Source organism: Physcomitrium patens, chromosome 25 (assembly GCF_059467195.1).
Source record: "Physcomitrium patens ecotype Gransden chromosome 25, ASM5946719v1, whole genome shotgun sequence".
NCBI lineage: Eukaryota > Viridiplantae > Streptophyta > Bryopsida > Funariales > Funariaceae > Physcomitrium > Physcomitrium patens.
The window spans coordinates 8,332,657-8,341,472 of record NC_143434.1 but is presented as its reverse complement, the minus strand read 5'-3'; positions in this window follow the sequence as shown (position 1 = coordinate 8,341,472).

The window sequence follows — 8,816 nt, the reverse complement described above, 5'->3', positions numbered from 1 at the left end:
TCAAAAAGAGATATATAGAACATGGAATAGATCTTCATAGAATTTAGTAGGTATAATTGATAAGCAATTGGATTAATTAATTTACATATAAAAAATGATCAAAGTCTGGTAATTCAACTTGTCATAAGGACAAAGTCTTAATACTATATCAAATTAATTATACCTTATTGCTAATATGAAATTGAGGTTGTTTCTTACAATAAGCATCTACATCAATCTTTTTTCATATTTGAGCTTCTTTTAGTTGCACCTTTATTATTGCCAATAATTTTAACAAACAAATTGCCAAATCTTTTGCTGTGGAATTATCAACATTTCAAAAGTCAAAATATCAAGTCATGGATGATAATCATACTTTGCAAAGAAAGATATTTATTAAATAGAAGAATATATTTTATTATTATAAGTAAACTTTATAAATAATAAAAGTGTCGTCTAATTATCTTATTGATAATTGATGGCACTTTTTAAATACTATTTCAAAATTTGATTTAATTACTTTGTTTGACCATCAATTTGAGATAGAAAAGCCAAAGATAATTTTATATCCTCTTCTAAAATCTTGAAAAGGATTCTCCAAATTCTTGATACAAGTTGCATCCTCCTATCTAATTTAATATCATTTAGGAATCCATGATTGGAATAGATGTTATCAAGGAAAAACTTAATTGTCTTTTTATTTGTAATAGATTTTGTATATGCTACAAAATATATCATTATGGTGAATTGATCTATTATTACAAGTATAAGATCAAGAAAATATGAGACTAGAAGATCCATGATAAAGTCCATAGAAACAAAAGACTATGATTGTTTTAGAATAGATAATGGTTGAAGAAGTCCATAAGATCAATGGCAAGGAGTTTTTGATCTTGAATAAATGTCACATGATTGTATAAAGTCTATAATTTCTTTCTATATTTGAAGCTATCAAATATATTTAAATATTAGCTTCAATATTTTGTTGTATTTAAAATATCAAACTATTAAAAAGTCATGATAAGCTTGAAGAATATGTAATTGTGCTTTGTCTTTTGGAACAGATAATTGTCTCTTAAAATATAATAGATTATTCTTAAATTTAAACTTAAAAATATTTTTAATGATATAAAAAAATAACAAAAGATATACTCAATTGAATTTGCTTGAAAAATATTAATTCAATAGTCAATATTGATTTTATTACTCAAAGATGAAAATGCTTTGATTTTTTAAAAAAATATTTGTTAATCAAAAGCTGTATTTTTTTCTTTGGATGCAAGATAAGAATGTCTAAAAAAGATGCCTAATAAATCTTATTATTTTTTGAGTTAATAAGTGATCTTGAAATCAAATTTTAATAAAGACATTGGTTCAATGGAATTAGTAATGATTAATAATACATATTGACATCAAGTACTTGAGGTTCTTATAATTCATATATACAATGACTAAACTAGAAGTGCCTTTTAGATAGTGACGCCATTTTTAAAATGAATCCTTAGTTATAAAGAATTTTTTTATTGTAGATCTTATAATTAATCTTTATTACTAAAAATTTCTTAGAATAAAAAGCTACTAAATAAATCTTATCACGTAACTTCTATTTATGACAATACTATACCTATGATAAAGTCTAATGCATTTATGCCTATAAAAAATACCTTAAAAAAGTTGATGCTATACAAGATTGGAGCAAAATAAATATTATCTTTAAGAATTCAAAAATACTTCAACTTCTTTACTCTAATCAAGTTTGTCTTTACATGTCAAACATATAAAAAGAGCCACAACTTGAATTTTTTTTGATGAAGATTTGATAATAATTGACAAATCTCAAAATACATTATATATCTCTCATTATTTTTGGAACCTTTTGATTGATGATAGTTTGAACTTTTTTAGGACCCATCATAAGGCTAATATTTGAAATGATATATTGTTGTTCTCATTGCATTGAAGCTTCAATATACCAAAGCAATTGAACTAATAGAGGTGGGTTTGAACATAGAGAAAGACTGGTTATATAAATTGGGTCTATTAGTGTTACAATTGACTGTACTCTGGCTATCTGAAATCAATTATCAAACTACAAAACACCAAGGCTTACTACTTCTATCTTGATTCAATACATAATCCATTCTAGGACTATCAATTCAATAATACTTCTTTCAATCACAATTCTTCATAAGCAAATAATAAAAGCAAAGAAAACAAAGAAGTAATACTAAGCTTACTCCGGCTTACGACTCTCACAGTCTGGCTCCGATCTCTCTTTCTTCAACCTATTTATCCTACCAAAAAGATGATCCGTTAGCTAGTGGATTCTAAAAGTTATGATCTTTTGAATTCTTAACCATTTGTTCTACTAACATCTTACTGTTACCAACTAAACTGCCTAATCATCAGTCTAATTCTCAAGGTTGTCAATAACCAATCAGTAACTTACCACAAAGTTTATTTACATATTCTACATAATTCCACTCCTCATTGTGCAGTGCCCTCGCAAACATTATTTAGCCTCAACTTATAAAAACATAACAGCATTGGCTTCTTCAGTCAATGGCGTTGACTTACCACCATTTGAATTAGTGACCTTCTCTTCTTTATATCTTCGTCATCTGCCTCAGTGTTCGATGGTTCTTTATCCAAACGCGCCGTCAGATCTTTATTCAACAAAATCAATTTCTATCCCTGAGACTCAAGTTAGGCAATTTAGTTGCGACATTCCTCCAACATCTTCTGCCATTCTTCTATCGGTTTCAAAGCTATCTCCAAAGGTGTTGTCATTGAAACTGACATATTGGTCCACACTAAATTATTGGCCTCCTTTGCTAATACAGCTAGTTTAGTCTGCAACATCGCAACCTCTATCTGCAGCCGCTCTTGCCGTTCCTTCCAATCGATCTCCATCTTTGCTTTCTCAGACACCATGTTCGCCATCTTCTCCTTAACCACAAAAGAAAATATGATGCTTGTCAAGAGCCTCCCTCCTACTTCTTATTATGGTCCAATCAATTGGATTGACTCCTTCTTTTGTAACAGAAAATCCGTCTTGGGTTTATGGATAGTAAAATTTAAGCTGATTACCATTGATCCGTGTTGTAAATTTAGTATCCATAAAATCTTCCAATTGTATTGAACCATTTGAAAATCCGTCAATAACTCGATATGGCCCATGCCATCGAACTTGAAATTTTTTTGAAATTTTTTTAAATCGACTTTCATAAAGAAGTACCAAATCATTTGGCATAAAAGCCTTTGGTCTAAGCTTACTATTATAATAAGTCTTCCTTCATTTTTGTGTAGTTTCCATTATCATTAATGCATTGGCTCTAGTTTTATCCAATTTTTTCAATTCTTCTAAACGGTGTCGTAATGAATCCTGATCTCCCAATCTAGTATCTATAGCAATTCGTAAATTTTGGACTTCCAATTCAATAGATAAGATTACTTCATGGCTATAAACCGATTGGAAAGAGGTAGCATTGGTAGTAACTTTATATGCAATACGGTATGTCCATAAAGCTACGAACAACTTAGTATCCCAATTTGTTCCCACTCTTAAAAATGTTTTTCTTAAGATTTTACATAAAACTCCATTAGTTTTTTCTATTTGTCTATTGACTCTAAGGTGATACAGTGTAGTCTTACGATGTTTTATCTTGTATTTAATCGTGAGTACTTCGATTATACTATTTATAAAATGAGTTTCTCAATCACTAACCAATTCTTCTGGACAACCAAACCATGTAATAATATTTTCATATAGAAAGATTGCTACTGTACTTGCACTATCGGTTTTCATAGCTATTGCTTCAGCCCATTTTGTTACGTTGTCGTATTACGTGCTTTCCTGCTCGAGAACGCGCCGGGCGTCTGGCTGTAGAAGGTAGTATGGAGATTCGCAGATAGTCAAGCAGTCTATCAGTTTTGACTGCTGGAATATAAACGACTGCAACAATGTACCGTAAATCTATACGGATCTGTTCGACTGCTTGTTGAAGTCCTTTTTGCCGTAGTCGGTAGGTCTCTAGACGTTATAGAGAACCCCGAACAACCCAAACTGTTAATCTTCAATATCGCTTTGTACTTACGATCTTGTATCCACTGACTGTCTTGTTAGATTAACCCAATAAATTTCATTCACTCCGCATACTCAATCCTATAGACACCCTTTTAATCCTTCAATCACAGACGTAACTCGATTTCATAAAACAGTCAAGAGTATTCAAATCCACTTGATTAAAAATCCCGATTCACCATTACAATACTGACTTCAGTAGCGATTGCCTCAGTCTTCCCAAAAACTCTACGAAGAAAAAAATCCAAATTCTATGTCTTTCCTTTTCCGATCCGAAGCATGAAGCCCCCCCTCTCTAATCCCCCCTAACCTTATCCTCTGAATTTCTTCAATCTTCCGTCTTAGATCCGGAATTGGCTCCCACCGTCAAGCTTGGATCCGAAATCGGCTCTCGCCGTCAAGCTTGGATCCAAAATTGGCTCTCGCCGACAGAGCTTTCTCCTCCGTTTTTACCTTTAAGAAATCCATTTACTGAAAACAACGTTTCCTGAAATGGCACAGAGAACAAGACAGCCTGAAACAGAATCGAACCTCGTAATTGGGACCACATTGAGTCGCCCGACCAATTCAGGTCCCATATTGGGAAAGATGCCCATAGTAACATGGATGTTCTCGTAATTGGGTCAAATTGGTCCTCGCGTCAGATTGGCTAAGACCCGTAGTAAGACCTGGATTTCCCGTAATTAGACTGCATTGGGTTGACTGGCCAATTCAGGTCTCATATTGGATAAGAGGACCCGGATTGGATTCTTGAAATTGGATCAAATTGGCTCTTCGAACCCGTCGTGTGAATTGGCCCTTCTCTTCCTGCTGACTCCCGTTATTGGAATCGAATGGAGCATTTCAGTATGCCCCGACTGACTGTAACGGAGCGACTGAACTTGACCACTCAGTATTTGCACTGGAGTTGGTCGATGCTCCCAATATTCGAGGTAACTAAATATTAATAAAATTCTCCTTTCTTTTTATTTTCACTGTATACTCGTGTTACAACACGACATCCACCCCCTCTGAACCTGTGCATCCTCCGGTATGCACCAATTTACCCAATTGCTGTTTGATTCAGAATATATCCTCTACGTATTTATCTAGTTCGTCTTCGTCACCTTCATTATCCAAATCACTTTCATCTTCTTGCTGCGGAATCTCTATACCTTCATTAAGATCTTCCATATTCATCTCTGCGTATCTTCGTTTAAATATTTTTACTCGCTTCCCTGCAATTGGTATTTTCAATTTTGTACCATCTAACTCCCGTAATGAGTAAGTCGCATTACCATGAACAGTTGTTACCACATATGGTCCAAACCAACGTTTTGAGAATTTCCGCAAAGTACTATGTTGATTATCCAGACAATTGTCATAAACAAGTACCTAGTCACCTTCCTAGATTGCTTTTGGTCTCAATCGATGTTGCTTATCGAATCGTGCCTTATTTTGTAACCTTGCTCTTTTTAACCTTCCCAATGCTATCTGGACATCTTTCGTTCTTTGCTCCAATTGTCGAATCCTAATAGCCAGAAGTTCTTCTCTTGTCAATCCATCTTTCCATGGTAGCATACTCCAAGTAAGTACCTTTTCTTCAATCGGCATAATTGGTTTTTGACCTGTCATAAGTTCTACTGGCGTATATCCTGTCACCGAGCTATGTGTTGTTCGATCAGCCCATAATGCAAATGATAATAGCCGTGGCCACTCTTTAACTTTTCCATTACAAGCTTTAACCAATGCTCTCACAATCGGCGGGTGACCGCGTTCGCTTTTTGCATTCCCTTCCGGATTATAAGCAGTAGTCAGTGATAGTTTAACTCCACATTTTTCAAAGAACTTACGAGCTTCTTGTGCATTTAATTCTCCATGATCTGCAGTGATTTTTCCTACGCACCTGTAATGACAAATGACATCTTCAAGCAAAAACCTACAAATCCCCTCTGTAAATTTTGTCCTCAATGCTCTTCCTTCTACTTGATTTGATAAATCTTCACGAGCTAAAACCAAATATCTCATCTGCCATAACCCAACCGGCATAATAACCAAATCAACAACCCATTTAAAATGAATAGCTAGAGGATACGTAGGATGAAGACCATCTCGATGTCGGATATTAGAATACGATTGACAGATTTCACATGACTCTACAAATGAGAGCACATCTCGATACATATTTTTCCACCAATATCGTTCCTTGAGTTTAGCAAAAATAGCCCAGATTCCTCTATGCCCTGCCCATAAACTATCATGAAACTCCTTTAATAATTTTAGTTTTTCTTCCCTTTTGCCTATCACTCATTGTGGCATCCCAATTCCTTTCTTCAGTCTCTTCCATAAGAATCCATCTCGAAGTAAAAATCCATATGCTTTTTTTCTTATTTGTTTGAATTTTTCTGTAGACCAATTCCCCTACTTAGTCAAGGTATTCAAATAATGACCAATATCCAATAATTCTCCTTCATAAGATTCTTCAAGAAATAGCTTATCTTCTTTGTTGAGATTTGATATTGAATAGAATTTCAATCCGACATCATCAATGTCTTCAACCATTTCGTCCTCCCTCTCGTATCTTGCTCGAGATAGCATATCTACTACTAAATTTTCCTTCCCAGTGATATGCTTAAATTCTAGATTTAGTGACTTAATATAAGCAATCCATCTCAACATTGCAATATCTGGCGTTGAACAGTTAATAATCATTCCAAGCAATGACAAGCAATCTGTTTCAATTACTACTACTGCCCCAATCAAATAGTCCTTTTCAGCTTTCATAGCCGAAACGACTCCCCAAAGTTCTCTTTTGACTTGCGAATATGCATGCTGATGAATACTTGAAACTTTAGCCCCAAATCGAACTGCAAATCTACTCCCATTTGAATCATCTTGACCCACAACCCATCCAACGGCAATTGGACTAGCGTCCACAGTAAGAATCACTGATCTATTGCACTTATAATCAACCTTCCTCAATATTGGAGGTGACATCAATAAATTCTTCAATCTTTGCATTGCCTGAATATGCCTTTCTTCCCATTTAAATCGGTAACCCTTGCGTAACAGTTCATATAATGGATCCGCTATGTGAGCAAAATGAGGGATCCAGATTCGATAAAATACACATACACCCAAAAACCTGCGAACCTCTATTAAAGAATGACAATCCTCTTTCATCCTTCCAATTGCATCAACTTTAGTCGGATCTGGTTTTCTTCCGTAAGATCCACATAAATGTCCAACAATTACAACCTCTCGTACTCCAAATACGGACTTCATACCCGATAATGTAAGATGAACTTCTCCAAGCTAAGTTAAAATCTTTTCACAATCTTGTATATGATCAACAACATATCTGCGACATCCCCTCGTATCTAAAGTTTCATCCTTGTCTCCTTCTCTACACCCTTTTATAGGAACATCATCCAGAAAAGGCATAGTCTTTTCTGGAATAAAATCTCTCAATACCTTATTCATCCCATTCATCATATGCGCAACTGAGTTGGTCGCGCCTTGAGGAAGAGTGCACATTCTAACCAATCCAAGCGGTGTCCTCATCGTTGTCATATCTCTACTTCCTTCGGCAAGTTGAAATTGATCATAACCTGAATACAAATCACTCATTGAATAGATCGCCCTTCCAGCAAACGCCTCAGCAAATTCATCCATAATAGGTCCAATTCCTGCATTCCTGACAGTTACTGCATTCACCAGTTGCATATCTTGAATAAACCGTAGTGACCCATTCTTCTTAGGTATCGTAAACCATCGACTAGAATACGGTGCAAATGAAGGTTCCAATATTTTCATCTTTATCTTTTCTTTTAATAGTTCCACCAATTTAGGTAAATGTGCCCTCGGTATTGGAATCGGTCTTAGATTCCAAGGTACATGCGGTACAGTGAAGATAACCATAGGTGTTATAATATTTGGATCCACACACCCAATTTCATGAGATTCAAAGGCAAACGATCTACTTTGTTTAGCCAACATCTTTTTGAAGCAAGTAATTTCCTCCGGCAATAAAGAATCATCAAAACCAATCTTCAATTCTTCAAAAGTCTCTTCAGTAAACTGATGTCCAATACTCATTAGATCTCTTAAACTTGCTTCTTTTGATGCTTCTCCCATTTGTTCTTTAGAATCCTCTGGTAATGGTCCGGCAACAGGCTTTACCTTCTTATCTGCCATTTTATATCTCGTCTCTACTGTGACTTCTGGTACTTGAAAAGATTCAAGCATGGTATAAACCTCTCTCGAATGAATCTCAACAATCTTATCATTATCCCCTAACCCAATAGATATAATCAATTCCAATGAATCTTCCAGTCCATTTTCTTCATAAACACCCAAAATCCTCTCATCATCTTGCAATGTACCTATCTTGCGTAATTGTCCTTCAATATTATATAATCTTTTTCTTTCTTTTCTTTTAAAAACATCAACTTTCTTATACATAATATTTCCATTCTCCAATATACCAATAAAACTCGAATCAAAGGCACCTTCATCTCGCGAGAGTACCTCCTCTTTTGTACCTCCATAATCTCGCTTTATAGTGGTACCTCTCCAAAATCCTTAAATCCTTCAACAATCTTTGGCAATGGTTTCTCCCTCAACCTATCTCGATTCCGTTCATGGTTAGGAGGTACTGTTAGAAATTGTATAGCTTTCCTCCCATCTTCGCTCCGTACCCTTGGATAAGCAGAACCATCGTCAAGTACTTTTGTTTCCATCCGTGTTGCCATGATATAAGGTTGTCCTAAAA